Source organism: Tenrec ecaudatus, chromosome 18 (assembly GCF_050624435.1).
Source record: "Tenrec ecaudatus isolate mTenEca1 chromosome 18, mTenEca1.hap1, whole genome shotgun sequence".
Classification (NCBI taxonomy): Eukaryota; Metazoa; Chordata; class Mammalia; order Afrosoricida; family Tenrecidae; genus Tenrec; species Tenrec ecaudatus.
The window spans coordinates 49,413,331-49,430,743 of NC_134547.1; the positions used below are offsets into that span (position 1 = coordinate 49,413,331).

The following is a 17,413-nucleotide window of genomic DNA, read 5'->3' on the forward strand; positions in this document are numbered from 1 at the left end:
AATAAGTTGAGGTACAATGCCAAGAGAAGACATTGGAGAAGAGCCAAGCTGGGTCTGTCAGGAGCCCCACGAGGGATGGCACGCAGGCCATGTGTGCCCAGGCTCCCTAGAGGTCTGTTATGCTGAGTTAGATGAAGACTTTTGCCAACATCTGATCAATTCAACATGTACTGGCAAATAATTTGGTTTATTCCTTGATTTTCATGCATCTGCATTGAGAGTTTAACAATAAACAATGTAAGGACGTTGGGTTAGATTAACCAATTTCTACATCCTTGATTCTTTTTAGTGATTTTCTGTTTCATTTATTTCTGCTCTAATCTAGATAATAATAAATTTCTTCTCCCCCCACCCCTGGTATGCTTATTTTCCTGCTCTCTTTCAAATTGTTAGAGATGTTTAGTTAATGTATTGACCTGAGTTCTTTCTTATTTTTGATGTGCTCACTCATTGCTATAAATTGCTTTCTGAGCACTGCTTCTGCTGGGTCCCACAGCTCTTGGTATCTTGTGTTTTCATACCATTGAGTCAAGAAATGTTTACATTTCATTAAAAAATTTCTTCTAAAAGCTGATGGTGCCCGGCTATCAAAAGAGATAGTGACTGGGGTCTTAAAGGCTTGAAGATAAACAAGCGGCCATCCAGCTCAGAAGCAACAAAGTCCACATGGAAGAACACACCAGCCTGAGTGAGCGAGTGGTCCCAAAGGGATCAGTTACCAGGCATCAAAGAACAAAAAATCATATCATTGACTGCACACCTCCATGATAGGATCGCTGAAGACAAATGGGTGCATAAGCAAATGTGGTGAAGAAAGCTCATGGTGCCCGGCTATCAAAAGAGATAGTGTCTGGGGTCTTAAAGGCTTGAAGGTGAACAAGCGGCCATCTAGCTCAGAAGCAAATAAGCCCACATGGAAGAAGCACACCGGCCAGTGTGATCACGAGGTGCCCAAGGGACCAGGTATAAGGCATCATGCAAAAAAAAAAAAAAAGATATAAGTGTGTGTATGTATGTGTATATATGTGTATATGTATATATGTATGTATGTATATGTATATATATATCATATTAAATGAATGGGGAAGTGCAGAGTGGAGACCCAAGGCCCAAGTGTCGACCAATGGAGATCCCCTCATAGAGGGGTTTAGGAGAGGAGATGGGTTAATTAGGGTCTGAGGTAGTATCGATGAAGAACACAGCTTTCCCCCGGATCCTGGATGCTTCCTCCCCCCAACTACCATGATCCGAATTCTACCTTGCAGGGCTGGATAGGACAGAGGCTGTACACTGGGGCATATGAGGGTTGGAGGTACAGGGAATCCAGGGTGGATGATACCTTCAGGACCAAGGGTGTGAGGGACGATGCTGGGAGAGTGGAGGGTGAGTGGGTTGGAAAGGGGGAACTGATTACAAGGATCCACATGTGACCTCTTCCCTGGGAGAGGGACAGCAGAGAAGGGGGGAAGGGAGACTCCGGATAGGGCAAGATATGACAAAACAACGATGTATAAATTACCAAGGGCATATGAGGGAGGGGGGAATGGGGAGGGAGGAGGGGATAAAAAAGAGGACCTGATGCAAGGGGCTTAAGTGGAGAGCAAATGCCTTGAGAATGATTGGGGCAGGGAATGTATGGATGTGCTTTATACAATTGATGTATGAATATGTATGGATTGTGGTAAGAGTTGTATGAGTCCCTAATAAAATGTAAAAGAAGAAAAGAGAAAAAAATGATTAGGGCAAAGACTGTACAGATGTGCTTTATACAATTGATGTATGTATATATATGAACTGTGAAAAGAATTGTATGAGCCCCAATAAATTGTAAAAAATTAAAAAAAAAAAGAAAAAAAAAAAGAAAAAAAAATTTCTTCTAATACTCAGTAGTGTTTAAGCAAAGTGTTATTCAATACTTGTTATTCAATTTCACCCCTTTTCTTCTTACTGTTGACTTCTAATTTTAGCATTGTAATCTGAGAAGGTGCTTTGTAGTATTCCTATGTTTTAAAATGTATTGCCTTATTGTTGAGAATGAGAGTGGGTCAGAGCAGAGACCCAAAACCCATCTGTAGACAATGAGACAATCCTCTCACAGAAGGGTCACAAGGAAGGGATGAGTCAACCAAGGCACAGTATAGCACCGATGAAACACACAATATTCCTCTGCTTCCTTGAGGCTTCCTCACCTCCCACTATCATGACCCCAGTCCTGCCTTTCACTGTGGGCTAGACTGCAGCATGTGCACAGGCACAGATTAGAGATAAGAGCTCACGACACATGGAAACCAGGAATTGGAATAGAGTAGTGATACCAGGAGGGTAGGAGGAAGGTAGGGAGAGAAGGGTAGACAGGGGGAACCTATGGAAATGATTGACACATTAGCATCCCCTACCTCCAAAGGGGGACAGACAACAAATCGTGGAGGAAGAGAGGCAGCAGTTGGTGTAAGATATGAAAATAATAATAATTTATCAAGGAGTCACGAGGATGGGAGGAGGGGAAGATAGGAAAAGAGAGGAGCTGCTACTACGGGCTCAAATAGAAATTAATGTTTAGAAAATGATGATGGCAACATGTACAAATATGCTTGATATAATTGATGTATGGATTGTTATATGGATTGTTATAAGAGCTGTAAGAGCCCCCAATAAAATGATTTTTAATAAAAATGTATTCCCTAACATTTTGTGTATCCTGGTGAATGTTCTATATGCAAATGAAAAGGATATATTGTGCCATTGTTGGGTGAAATGTTATGTATGTGTGTGTGTGTGTATATCTATATGACGCCATGTTGGCTGGTTGTGTTATTTAGTCCTTCTGCTTCTTGAGTTTTTTTCTAGTGTTCTACCCTCCATCAAAAGTGATATATTAAAGTTTTCTATTATATTAAGGGGAAAGTGGGGTAGGAAGGGGGAACTGCTCACAAGGATCTACATATAACCCCATTCCTGGGGACAGACAACAGAAAAGTGGGTGAAGGGAGACATCAGTCAATGTAAGACATGACAACATAATAATAACTTATAAATTATCAAGGCTTTGTGAGGGAGTGGGGCGGGGAGGGAGGAGGAAAAAATGAGGAGCTGATACCAAGGGCTCAAGTACACCTAAAATGTTTTGAGAATGATGATGGCGACAAATGTACAAATGTTCATGACCAAAAGGATGTATGTATGGCTTGTGATAAGAATTGTATCAGTCCCCAATAAAATGATAAAAAAGTTTTCTATTATTGTAGAATGATCTATTTGTCTTCAATTCTGTTAGTGTTTGATTTATGTATTTTCAGGCTCTTTGATTAATAATATCCTCTTGTTTATTGACCTTTTAATCATTATGTAATATTTTTCATTTACTATGCTGGATTTGTCTTAGTGTCTATTTTATCAGGAACTAATATGGTGGTTTTTGTTTGAGTGTCACTATTGTGATATATTCTTCATATCTTTTGATTTTTGGTTTGTTTTAAATTTTATGTCTAAAATATGCCTCATGTTGATGGCACATTTATAATCCCTATTTTTAAGTCCATTCTGCTACTCTACGTCTCTTTACTGGTATATTTAATCCATTTTATTTAGTGTAATTATTGATAGGTCTGAATTGCTGTCATTTTGCTTTGTTTTTACTGTTTTTCATATCCCACATAATTTTCTGTGCTAAATTAATTTTGTTCATGAGGTTTGTTAGCATTTTCTTTCTTTATTGCTGTTCTTTCAGAGGTTACTAAAATTTTATGATTTTTCTCCTTTTTTGTTTTGATGATGTTTATTAATTTTCTTTTTTACCCTACAATTTACTAATTTCTTTCAAGTTTAAAACAGTTTGTTATATCTTGAACTTGGTTTTAATTCCACCCCACATGAAGGCCCTATAACTACACTATTCCATCTGTTTACTTTGAATTGTCTGCTTTATTTATTTATTTTTGGAATTGTCTGCTTTATGTATGCATTGATATCTTTGGCTCCCTTTTAAAATCTTGTTGGTTGGTTTACTTTGGATACTTCTATATGTAGGTTGACTACTGGGTAGTGCTGTCATGTATGTTAATCGCAAGTTGTTGTCTAGTGTTGGTTCTTTTGCCAAAGAACCCCCCTTAGAATTTCTTGTACATTGGCGTGATTTTAATTTGGTTCTTCAATTTATCTTTATCTGGATATGTCTTAATTTCATCATCATATTCTAGAGGCAATTTGGCTGGGTATATGATTATTGGTTGGCATTTTTTCCCCTTTCGCAGCTTTATATATGTCATCCTATTGCCTTCTTGTTTATATGGTTTCTGTTGAGAAATCAGAGCATAGTGTTTGTTACTAGTTCTGCTTGATAAGCTACTTTTAATTTTTTTTCCTCAGTTGCTCTCAGATTCTTTCCTTGTTTTGATTTTGGGAAGTTTGATTATGGTGTATCATGGCAATTTTCTTTTGAGGTCTGTCCTGTTTGGGGTTTGTTCAGCTTCTTGAATGCGTATCTTCTCATCTTTCATTAGTTTAGGGATGTTTTCTTCCAACAACTCTCTGGGAATTTTCTCCGTGCTTTTTATTATTTCTTCCTGCTCTGGAATTCTGATCACATGTAAGTTATTTATCTTGATGGCATCCCACAAAATTTTAAGGCTAGCTTTAGAGTTTTTTATTTCCAGTTCCTTTAGTAGATAAGTTTTGGGAGATTTGCTTTCAAATTCACTAGTTTGGCCTTCCATTGATTCAATTATTCAATTCTACTCCTTTGCTCTCAGTATGACACTGAAATCTCAGCACTAATCTTCTCAATATCTCTTTTCTGTTTTCGTGTGGTTTCTAAATTTTTCATTTTGTTCTCATGCTGTTTTCATGAATTCTGCTAAAGTTTTAAAATTTATTTTCCTGATTTCATCTGTAGCTTTGTTGATTATTTTTTCTTATTTATTGAAGAAGTCTAAATATCAATCTTTGGAATTCCTTATTAGGTAGTTGGATGCCATTTCTGCCTGAGAAAGGTTTTCTGGATCTGTATATTGGTTACTTGTTTAAGCCACTCTATCTCGTTTCTTTTGTGAACTAAAAATGTTTGTAGTCGGGGGGAGCGGGGAGGGAGGGGAAAAAAAAAGAGGACCTGATGCAGAGGGCTTAAGTGGAGAGCAAATGCTTTGAGAGTGATTAGGGCAAAGAATGTATGGATGTGCTTTATACAATTGATGTATGTATATGTGTGGATTGTCATAAGAGTTGTATGAGCCCCTAATAAAATGTTTGAAAAAAATGTTTGTAGTCTCTGAGACATTGTGGATTTGTACTTGTGTTTAATCGATGGTTTATGTTGGTGAGACCTTAGCCATCCAGTACCAGTCTCATGGTGAGTGTAAAGAAAAGGTGAGCTGTTTGTGAAGCACAAGTAAAGGGCCACTTTGGCTGGTTTCAGCTATCTATTGATGGTTATGAAGCATAAGATTGGGTAATGCCCTTGCTTAGTAGATGTGGCTGCAGTAGGTACAGAGGTGCCTGGACCCTGTGGAAATGGTTGCTGTCTCCTGTTGAGGGAGACAAAGGGAAAAAATGAAAAATCCCCTAAACAAATAAGAGCCAAAAAAATCATCTGTACACCCCCCAATAAACAAATAACAATAGTAAGAAAAATAACAGCAAAACCAACAAGGAGGGGAAACACAAATAGCACCAAGAAAAATTATTTAATAACTAAAAAGAAAAAGGATAGTAAACACAGAAGTAGAGAAAAAAAGAAAAATACAATAAGCAAAGCTATAGAGGGAAAAAGAAATAAGACAAGGGATAAAATAATGGAGAAACAGAAGAAAATAAAAATGGAATGTAGAGGATGAAAGGATAAAAGACAAAAGAAGGAAATGGAAAACAAAGGAGGAAATTGAGGGCAGGGTACCCAGGATGGACTGACATCCTCTACCAGCTCAGAGCTCTCAGGGTGGGCTGCGAAGGGTGGGGCATTGGTCCTAGAAGGAGTTCCTTCAGACGTATACCATATATACTCGTGGATAAGCCAAGTTTTTCAGCACATATTTTATGCAGTTTTTGTGGTAAAATCAGGTGCCTCGGCTGATATTTGGGTCAGCTTATACTCTAGTATATACGGTATGTTATTTGGGCTCAGGCACCTGATCTAGAAAGTAGTTCATGTGAGCTCTGTTGGTGGCTGAAGTCAGGGTACTTTTTTCCAGAAGAAGGCAGCTGGAGGCAAGACAGCTAGTAATAAGGGACATTTTCACCTATCTAGGGCTGGTTGGGGCCGGCATTGTGTGTTCTGTTGCTATGTTGAGTAAGAGTTCAGACACCGCAAGATGCAGTGGTGGTATACTTGTGCTCCATCCACAAAGGCTCAGCTTTGATTGCATGCAGAACAAGGGCTGCATTGTGGGGTATGTGTGTCACTGTCTGTTGGGTGGGTGAGAGTGGGAGCCGGCCATGCTTTTGGTCACCAGGAGGGCCTGAGAAATAAGGGAGGATTCCACTTAACTTCTTTTGAACTACCAGTGTGCCAGGCTGCTGTCTGAATGGAATGCTACTTCCAAAAATTCAAGATGGCTGTGCTGTGTCAGGCTAACCTCTCCTCTCACCACTTTTGTCTTGCTTCTTCTCCAAGTTGGTATTCAATCCACTTCTCTCCCTTTCTTCTGAATCTCAGGGTTCCAGAATTATCATCTCTATCTGTTTCATTGGGCCTTTCATGTCTTTGATGTAGAGGGTCTGTGTAGTATGTCTGCCTACTTTCCTATCTTGTGAGATGCCCCCTCATTATTACTATTTCAGATGTTTCCTAAATCCTTATGATATTTTTTCCTTTATGCTTTGATGAGAAAGTTTATTCAGTTTTTTGGACATTATCCTATAATTCAGTAATTTCTTTCCAATCTTGAAACAGTCTTTTCTATCTCCAAATTGACTTGACTTCCTCTCCAATGAAAGTTATGTAACTATTTATTCTCTTTTTAATTTTATAATAAACTATGTTTTCAAATTGCTATCTTTTTCTAAATTTATTTTAATAATCATTTTATTGGGGGGCTCTTACAAATCTTATAACAATCCATCATTCAATTGTATTAAGCTTTCCAAAACATTTTCTTTCTACTTGAGACCTTGGTATCAGCTCCTCCTTTTTCTCCTCTAGCCCCCATCCTCTCAACCTCATAAATCCTTGATGAATTATATATTATTGTTGTTATTTCATATCTTACACTGTACATTGTCTCTTTTCACCCACATTTCTGTTATTCGTCCTCTTGGGGGGTGGACTATATATCCAGCCTTGTAATGGGTTCCCCCTTTCCCCACCCCCTCAAATTGCTATCTTTCATTCCTTATTTTCAGGCTTGTAGGCTTTTCTTTGGATATTTCTATATCTGGATTGATTTTTAGGTGTATGTTAATTGTCTGCCATTGTTGGGTCTCTGGCTGAAGAACTCCCTTAGTATTTCCTGTAAGTTGATTTAATTTTGACAAATTTCTTTAATATATATTTATCTGGAAATATTCTAAATTTGCTGTTGTAATTGAGGTTCAGTTATTGAGGGTATGTGCAGCTGGGCAATGGGTAAGGCAGAATGAGGAAGAATTGATGCTTCTGAATGATGGTGTTTGTGAAGAATATTGATTGTGTATGAATGTTGGCAATGTGTGAGGGAACTATGTAGGAGGATCTTTTTGAAGCCTCCTCTTACCATCGAGGTCAGAATGAACACATCTGTCTTGGAAGAAATACAGCCAGAATGCTTCTTAGAAGGGAGGACGGTAAGACATCATCCTATATGTTTTATACATTTTATCAGGAAGGACTCAGAGAAAGACATCATGCTTGATAAAATAAGGGGTCAGGGAAAAGAGGGAGACCCGCATGAGATGGATAGATACAATGGCAGAAACAATAACTTTAAACATAGCAACATTTATGAGGATGATAGAGGACCAGTCACTGTTTCCTTTTGTAGTACACAGGGACACTATAAGTCAGAACCAACCTAATGGTACTAAACAATGATGATAACAAAAATACTATCAATCTGATTTTTCCACTGAATGCAGATAGGGAAGGAACACAATTAAGAAATCTTGAGGTCTGATTGCAATGTGTTGTTCTTTTGGGAAAACGTGTCTTATCTTTTACATCTGCAATTAACCAGGTCTTGCAGCACTGAAATGTGCTGGCACTTAACCTTGAACTAGCTGTGGGCAGAAACTAGATCCCAGATAGTTCCCCAGGGCAGACAATTCACTTGGACTGCTTAGGAATATGTACACCCCGAATTCAGGTGCAAAGTCTACACCTGTTTGAAAAGAGAGCCAATCTCCACAAACTAGTATTGGACCATCTTAAAAGGAAAAAGCTCCCTTTTCTGTTTCCAAATCCATTCTAAGATCCAGCTTAAGCAAGTGCCAAGGCAAAAGCTAACTGGATGACCTTGAGCATGCCACCTGATCTCTTGAGTTTCTTTTTTTTGTCTCTCTCTAACCTAAAAGATTGGTTTGATTGGGTTAGATAGTTTTTAATAGTGTTTCTTATAAATGACTTCTAGAATTGGTAGCTGGAAGCCATGTAGTGACTTGCCCTTAACTTACCCAATGCAGCTACATTTTTGTTTCAAGTGTTAAATATTTAATCAAGTCTAAGGTGAAACACAAATGTAATTCAGTAAGCAGCTTGGTGTTGAGTCAAATGTAACCGACATGAAAAATGCCTTTTCATTAGTGTCCATTGGCTTCTTTGGTTCACGAATTCTGGCTGATGGAATTATCCTCTGTTCGAACAACCTGAATGTGTCTGAGTAAAAACAAAATAAAATAAAACCCAGAAGGTCTTCCAATTGCCTTTTGCTAATTGTGATATATTGATTTTTCTATGCTACATTAGCATCTACAAAGCTCTCCTTTGGCTAATCCAAACGATGAATGCATTTAATGAAAGTGTTTATTTGGAACTGTTCATAAAAGTAAAGGTTGATATTGGTGCATGTGCATGTGTGTGTGTGCACATGCACACATCAGCGCTCACACAGCATGTAGGGAGAACGATGCACATGCAGGGATTTTTACATGGTAAACACGGTAGGGACCCTTTAGGGCAAAGTGTCTTTTGAATATGGTCTTATTTTATTTTTGGCCTTTGACTACAGGTCTTAACAATATTTGATCTCTCCAAAACAGCAATAACAAAATTTGTAATAGTATTATGTTTTAAATAATAAAGATGTTTTCATACTTTACAAAAATAATAAATCATTTTATGGGGGGCTGTACAACTCTTATTACAATCCATACATCTATACATTGTATCAAGCACATTTGTACATTTGTTGCTATCATCATTTTCAAAACTTTTTCTTACTAATTGAGCCCTTGGTATCAGCTCCTCAATATTCCCCTCCCTCCCCTTTCCTCCCTCATGAACCCTTGATAATTTATCAATTATTATTATTCTTTCATGGCTTGCACTGACCAATGTCTCCCTTTATCCATTTTTTTGTTGTTTATCCCCATGGGAGGGGGTTATAGGCAGGTCATTGTGATCAGTTCCTTCTTTCTCCCCCCACCTTCCCCTTCCCCTCCTGGTATGGCTACTCTCAATATTGGTTCCGAGGAGTTTATCTGTCCTGTATTCTCTGTGTTCCAGCTCTTATCTGTACCCATGTACATGCTCTGGTCTAGCCAGACTTGTAAGGTAGAACTAGGGTCATGATAGTGGAGGGGTTGGGGAAGGGAGAAGCATTAAAGAACCAGAAGAAAGCTGTATGTTTCATCAGTGCTATACCGTACACTGACTGGCCTGTCACACAGGCCAGGTTGTTGTCCCACAACTCTTCTGTAAGGAGAGGCCCAATTGCCTACAGATTAGCTTTGGGTTTCCACTCTGCAGTCCCTGACTCCATTCATATTTCTTCTGGGTCTTTGATTCCTGATACCTGATTCCATTAACACCTCATGATCACACAGGCTGATGCTGATTTGCTTCTTCCATGTGGATTTTGTTGTTTCTCAACTAGATGGCCGCTTGTTTATCTTCAAGCCTTTAAGACCCAGACACTATATCTTTTGAAAGGTGGGCACCATCAGCTTTTTTCACCACATTTGTTTATGCATCCCTCTTGTCTTCAGCAATCCTGTCAGGAAGGTGAGCACCCCAGAATGCCGGATTATTAGAACAAAGTGTTCTTGTGTTGAGGGTGTACTTGAGTAGAGGCCCAATGTCCGTCTGCTTCCTTAATACTAAACCTTTAGGTTTATGTACGTAGATCTATTTCCCCATTGTAATATATAAATATATTTACATATGTACATGCCTTTATTTAGATCTCTATAAATGCACCTTGCCTCCTAGTTCTTTCTTCTATTTCCTCTAACTTTCCTCTTGTCCCACTATCATGCTCAGCCTTCACTTGGGTTTCTGTAATTCCTCTCAATTACATTGCCCTTGATCAAGCCCTGCCACACTTCCAATACTCTCCTTGCCATTGATTTTCGGTCACTTATTTCCTTGATGCTTTCATACTTTTATTAACCAAAGTTAGAGAACCCCCCAGCAGTTTATGTATGGTGTGACTATCTAAGCATATTGAGTTTATGAAGCAAAAATCAACAAAAGGAAGGAAGGAAAGAGGGGAAAAAACTCAAGCATCATCAAAGCACTTTCTATGTATTAGCAGTTTAGGGACAATGCTATCCCCTGTTGACATGCTGAATTTTAGTGGTGTGAGTTAGCTAAGTTGGAGGAAGTATTGAATTCTCTAGTGTGTGGCTGGCTTCTGATGGTGACCTTTGCTATAGTTTCCAGCTTCAAGTCCTCAAAGAAGGGCACATTCCTTTTTCTTTTATGACCTTACCCTGCCTTCCTCTTGAATTTCCTGGAGCAGAGGTCAGCACGTGGTAGCCTGTGGATCAACTCTGGTTAGTCACCCGTTCTTGTACTGCCTGGGGGCTAAGGCTAGATTTCACAGTTTTAAAAGGTTGGAAAATAAAAACTCAAAAGAAGAATAACATCTCATGGTACATGAAAATTTTATTAAATTAACATTTCAGTGTCCCTAAATGAAAGTTTATTGAAACATAGCCCTGCTTGAACATTTATGTAGGTATGGCTGCTTTTTTGCTGGAGCAGTGGTTCTCAACCTTCCTCATGCTGTGACCCTTTCATACAGTTCCTCATGTGGTGGTGACCCCCCCAACCATAAAGTTATTCTCATTGCTACTTCATCACTGTGATCTTGCTACTGTTATGGATCAGGCAACCCCTGTGAAAGGGTCACTCGACCCCCAAAGGGGTTGTGACTCACAGGTTGAGAATTGCTGTGCTAGAAGAACACAGTTAAGTGGTTGCAACACAGACAGCATGGCCCGCAAACCTGTGCAGAAAATGTCGGCAAAGGTCCTAGATCAGAGCCGAGATTTTCCTGACGGTTGATAATAAGGAAGGAGAAGCAACCCCTGCAAAGAAATGTACAATTTTTGCCCAGTTCCAGGTTTTTCCCCAGATGGACTTTCTACCCTCTTTCTGGACCTCTTGTCCGTGTGGCCGTGAATAGCCAAATACCAGATGAACCGACCTGGGTTCTTAGACTGAAGAAAACAACAATAGTTTCTCCTTTAAGATGGGACTCTCCTGAGGCCCCTTTTATTTATTTATTGTGGTGAAAATATACACAGCAAAAATAGTCACCAGTTCAACAATTTTTACATGTATGATTCAATGGAACTGACTCCCTGCGTCATGTTGCTTATCCCACTATATCCCTATTGATTATCCCACCACCACTAGCAGAGACTTAGGGTCTCCAAATAGACTCAGGGTCTCCAAAAAAGAACTGTTCCTTCCCTCCTGCTCCCCACTCCTGGTGATCACTAAAGTTCTTTGGTTTCTATTTACTTAATTTATATAAGTGATTTCATACTGTATTTGCCTCTCTGTCATTGGCTTACTTCACTGAGCATGCTTTTAAGGTTCATCCATGTTGTAGCATGTGTCAAAATTTAATTTCTTTCTAATATTCCGTTGCAGTATAATATGGCTACATTTTGTTTGTCCATTCATCTGCTGATGAAACAATGGCATACAGGTTTCTGTGCATGTTTCTACTTTTATTTCTTCTGTATATATCTCTGGGATTGGGAGTGCTGGATCATATGAGAGTACTATGTTTAATTTTTGAGAATCACCAAATGGATTTCCACAGCAGAATTACCATTTTCCATTCCTACCAGCAATGGATGAAGATTCTAATTCCTCCACAGCCTTACCAACAACACTTGTTTTCCTTTTATTGGCGGGGGAGGGGGGGCTCAGAATCATTGCCATTTTAATTGGGGTGAGGCGGTACATCTCATTGCAGTCTTGATTTGCATCTCTGTTGTTGTGGACGAAGTGACTACTAATCTCAAGCATAGCAATTTAAACCCATTAGCTGCTCATGGGAGAAAAGATGAGGCTGGCTCCTCCCATAATGGTATACACCCTCAGAAGCCCTATGGAGCAGTCCATCTCTGCCCTGTAGACCTTTGTACATGGGAATCTATTTAATGGCTGTGGTTTGCCCTTTCTTGGAATGCGCAATGGCCCTAGGAGCACAGAGATGAAGGTACTAGACTGCTAGCTTAACGTTTGGTGGTTTGAACCCACTAGTCAGTTGCTGTACAGGAGAAAGGTGTGGCAATTGGCTTCCATTAAGATTTCATGCATGTTGGAGCATGCTGTAGACTTGGAAACCCTATGGGCCAGTTCTACTTGGTCCTTTCAGGGTTGTTATGAGTCAGTATCTACTTGATGGCAGTGGGTTGGGAGTTTAATGGCTAATGATGTTGAACATCGTTTCATGTATGTGCTTGCTAGTCTTTGACGACCTATCTTCTGAATCCATTTTTATTGCCCTAGAAAGCCCTCTTTTCTGGATGACAGACAGTGAAAATGCCACACTCACAGGGCTTTAGCTCTTCACCAAGGCCTTCTTTATTTCAGTCTTGGGATTCTCTTAGAATTCAGGATGACCTCACAAATCTGTGCTACCTCCCTTTGGAAATAACAATGAATCCATCTTCATCTGAAGGGCAGAACCAGCTACCAATACCTGCTTTTGGCATGTAGACTAGGCCTTCCAAGCAAAGAACAATCTGAGAACCAGGTGGCCGTCTGAATGGCCAGGCTGCTCCAGAAGATAATGCCCCTTTTATAAAAACACCCTTGACCTGCTGGAGGAAGGGGGAGCAAATTTTTGATGGACAAGATCTACCCTGCCTTCCTTAGACACTAACACTCAATAAACACTCTTGCTCTTGTCTCATGAATTGGCTCCCTTGTGATAGGTTGCCTGAATCACTGTTTGCACTTGAAGCTGGAAAACATTTGGAGCCATGAAGAAATTCTCCTCTCTAGGACTGAATGTTAAAGGAAGCCTGTGGGCAGCCTGCGGCTCTATAGGTAACCACCTGGATCTACTTGTTGAGTGGAAGTGGGTGAAATGTAGTAATAGATGGGTTGAGTCTGGCCACTGACACCTGTGGGCCTGGTCACAGGGTCTAGAGGAGAAGATAAGAGCAGGTTGGCTGTTCTGAAGTTTAAAGAGTTATGTGGAACCTGAGTCTATAGCATGACCCAGCCAAGTGGGCTAGGGTTGTTGAGAATTTGTGAAGGGACTCATGGTTGAAAGGCGAGGCAGCCAATGGGCACCCTGGTGAGGCTAAGTGAGGCCCACATTGAGTTGACCAGAACCCGACCAGATGGAGATAAAAATTTTGAGCCTGTGAATTGGTGCATATTGCTGCTGCTTTTATGTTCTGATTTAGCTTTGCTTATGCATGCGGACTCACAGTGTTTCAACTGGAATGAAGATTCTTCACATCAAAGCACATGCTTGTCTCCTTGGAGTCCTGGGTTAATGTAATTGGACAGTGTAGAAACCGGATACCTGAAATGGGGAGGCTAAAGGCATAAAGTGGCTGGCTTAAAGCTGTCCTCTATGGGGGAATATGCTCATAGAATTACAGGGCTATGGTGTAGGTATTCACATAACGGCAATTGTTAGGCACAGAATATTTTTGTTTTGTTCACTTACAGAATTTATGTGCAAATGAGGCTGGCACATTTTGAGTTGTATACATTTTAGATGAATCCTGATAGGAACAACTAGGATTGTACCATTGTCCTTGTTTTAGAAATTGTATATGGGTAAAGAATTGTGTACAAGCGCCAAGTTGGCAAGGGGTGGACTCTGATAGGTATTTTTTGCGCCAACATGGTCCCTGCAAAAAGACATGGGTGAAGTTTAGCCTGTCCGTCAGGTCACAGCTTGATGACCTCTTTTGGAGATGTGACCTAGATGAATGGCTCTCTGGAGGACACCCCCCACCCCCACCTTCATCTTCCTGGTGTTAAGCCACACTGAGTTCTGTCATGGCCACAGGACCACTGCCATTGGATCTATAAGACTTTGCACTCACCAGCCTGTGATCATCCTCCATTCTGCATCACTGCACGTGGCTGCACGAGTCTGAAGAGGGACTAGTATTGGACTTATGGACTTGATCTGGACTGGGCCGGGATGTTTGCTCGATGTACACTTACTTTTTTTTTTGGCAACTTAAAAATGCAAAGCACTTTATTTTTAAACCTAACATCTGAAAACGAGAGAGCCCCGGTTCAATAACGATACTTTTCCGAAGCTGAAGGAGCGCACTGGGAGCCGTTTGCTGCTTGAGCAAAACAACTTGCTTCACTCCCAGGGGGCGGGAGCTCTGCAGCTGTGAGTGCCTGTGCTTAGATGAGCTGATCCATCCCCGCAGGTAACATCCCTCTTCTTCCCTCCCCAGCACCCCCCTCCCAGTAAGAGGTAACCACTCCAGAGGAGATGGTTTGGCCAGTCTTATGTGGCCGGCTTCATGCCAAACCTCTCCTGGGAGGCGGAGACCATGTACAGGAAACCATCTCCATTCTGCGGGTTCTCTACACCTTGGCAATGGGTGTGGACATGCTCACCATGCTGTGGCTGCTGACCAGCAGCTAGAAGGCCTGGTTGGTGTTCACCTGCAGGCGCCTTCAGCTGATTTTGATGCGCACGCTCATGTTGACGGGATCAGGGATGAGGAACGTGGTTCTATCCAGCACAGGAAGCTGCTTCTCACCCTTATATCTTTCTATTGTCACGGGATTTGGGAGGATGCTGTTCTTGGACATCTTCCATTCTTTCGGCACTGCTTGAAGATCTTCTCAGAAGGCACAGGGCAGGGCAAGGCTTACGTGGCGGCAGTGTCAGACGGTAGCCTGTAATACTTTTGGTATAAAGCTCTCTCTTACACATAGTTGAGTGTCACTGGATTGGTTTCTCTACTCAGCCTAGCCTCACACACTAGCTTTTCCCTTGCTCTAACAATTGGGCTTTGTGCACCTCACAAGCCTGGGTCATTGTGTGGGAGATAGAAAGTGCTGTAATCTGATGGCCAAGGAGCCAGCTGGTCTGTTATGTGTTGAGGGCAAATCATCCAGTATCTGAGAACCCGGCCCTAGGATCCCAGCACACAGACTGAGCACACTGCCCTCCATTCCCACTCACAGCAGCCCTAGAAGACAGGGTAGACCTGCCACCGGGGCCTTGCCACCCTCTAAGTCCTCCAGGGAGTTGCAAGCCTGCTTTTCTCCTGCGGAGGGGCTGGTGGTTTCAAGCTGCTGACCAGCTGTGCACTAGCCACCAAAGACTCGCCCGAAATCATTTGAAAAGAAAGGTTGAAGGGGCCCTAGAGGCGGTCTTGAGGTTTTACTAGCAGACATGGGAAGTAGGATAGGCATATTTTTGGCTAAACGAGGAGTGAAGCTTGAATCTGCTGTCTGCTCGTTAGAGTTGTATACCTCATTGTTCAGATTGCTTAACATTGGCGACCTTTCTTTCTCTTCCTCCTGCCTTTTGAATTTTCAATGTACATTTAAAGTGCGTGGAATGAAAAGTATTTTTTGATGATCTCAACCTTTTATTTTTTTAAATTTAAAGACACTTGAAGTGAGGACAACCCCGGAGAGAACAGGAGACCAGGGAAGAAAAGCTCTTGTAATCTTGAGAGACGTATTAGGATACTTGACAAAAGACGAAAGAATGAGTTCAGAAAAAGTAGATGCTTGGGTTAAATCTACTTCCATCATGTTGGTTCGATGCATGGCATGTCTAGGGGGCAAAGTGGAGCAGTTAACCCCCTTGAGTTAACTTTGAATGATCTCGAATCATCGAGGGAGCAGACAGTCTCCTTTTTCTCTCTTCTTGAGTGGCAAGTGGTTTGGGTCACTGACCTGGCTGTTGGAAACCTGGTGTGTGTCCTACTGCATCCCCAGAACTCGCAAGGCCCTGGCAAGAGGGAGGTAAGAACTTTAGAAGTCTTGGGTTAGCATGTAATGGGAAACCAAGCTACCCCCTCTTTGGGATACATTATAATGTACCAGAAAACTTTCAGCTGGTCGTCCATAGCAAATAAAAAGGCCTTTTAATAATAAAGTTTAGCTCCAATAAGCTTTGGCATGGCGAGAGAAAGCCTGAGAGCGGGACTTTGAATTATACCATCATTTTACAATTAGACTTGTTCTATTTACACTAAGAAAAGTAGGATGAAGTTCCTTTTGTTCAAACTTTTATGGCTCTCTCTCAGAACAAAGCACTTAAGGGAGATAGGGAAAGATGTGAGCTTACGTTGCAGAGAACAAAAGTGAGTGCATAACAGCTAGTTTTACTGGGTTCATGTGAGGACGAATGCTCCCAGTTTTCTTAGGCAGCAACGGAGCCATACAAGGTTAGAGTTGTAGCCAGCCTGACCTGCCATGACCACTGCAGGCTTCACAAGCAGAGATACAAGGAGCTGACGCCACCGGCCTAGAAGGTTTGGTCACCGCTCCTCCCACACATGTCAGGGTATTTGTTCTATTGGGCCCAGAGGCAAGCAGTGACTGGGCAGGTCAATTCCCTCTAAGAGAGGTCCTGGGAGGGTTAATGATGATGACCAACCTGAGGGACTCTGTTGGTGTGCACACTCCTTTCTATTTCTGATGGATATGATTGGAAAAATATTTCTGAAAAGGATTCATAAAACAGGGCCAAGGGTTTAAATCATCTAGCAAAGCGAATACCAGGTACAGTTCGCTTCCTGATAGGAGAGAAATAGAGTGCTGGTAGCCGTCTCCAGTCCAGATCACTCCCTCAGAACCCAAGCTCATGGCCTCTGAGGCGATTCTGATCCATGGTGACCCTGTAGGACAGAGTGGAACTGTCCCCTTTGGGTTGTGGGGCTGTAAATCCTTGAAGGAGAGGGGGCCTCATCTTGCTCTTGCTGAGCCCCTGATAGAGTCTCACTGCTGACCTTGTGGTTGCCAGCCCAAAATGTGGGCTAATGCCACCAGGACTCCTGGGAGACTTTTTAAGAATGGCTAGAGTCTGCCAAC

At 41.3% G+C, this 17,413-nt stretch overlaps 1 pseudogene; it reads right to left on the bottom strand.

Annotated features, from left to right (window-relative positions):
• Positions 1–14,861: 14,861 nt before the first annotated feature.
• On the bottom strand, positions 14,862–15,865 carry LOC142431737 (microtubule-associated protein 1 light chain 3 beta pseudogene; annotated as a pseudogene).
• Positions 15,866–17,413: the final 1,548 nt, after the last annotated feature.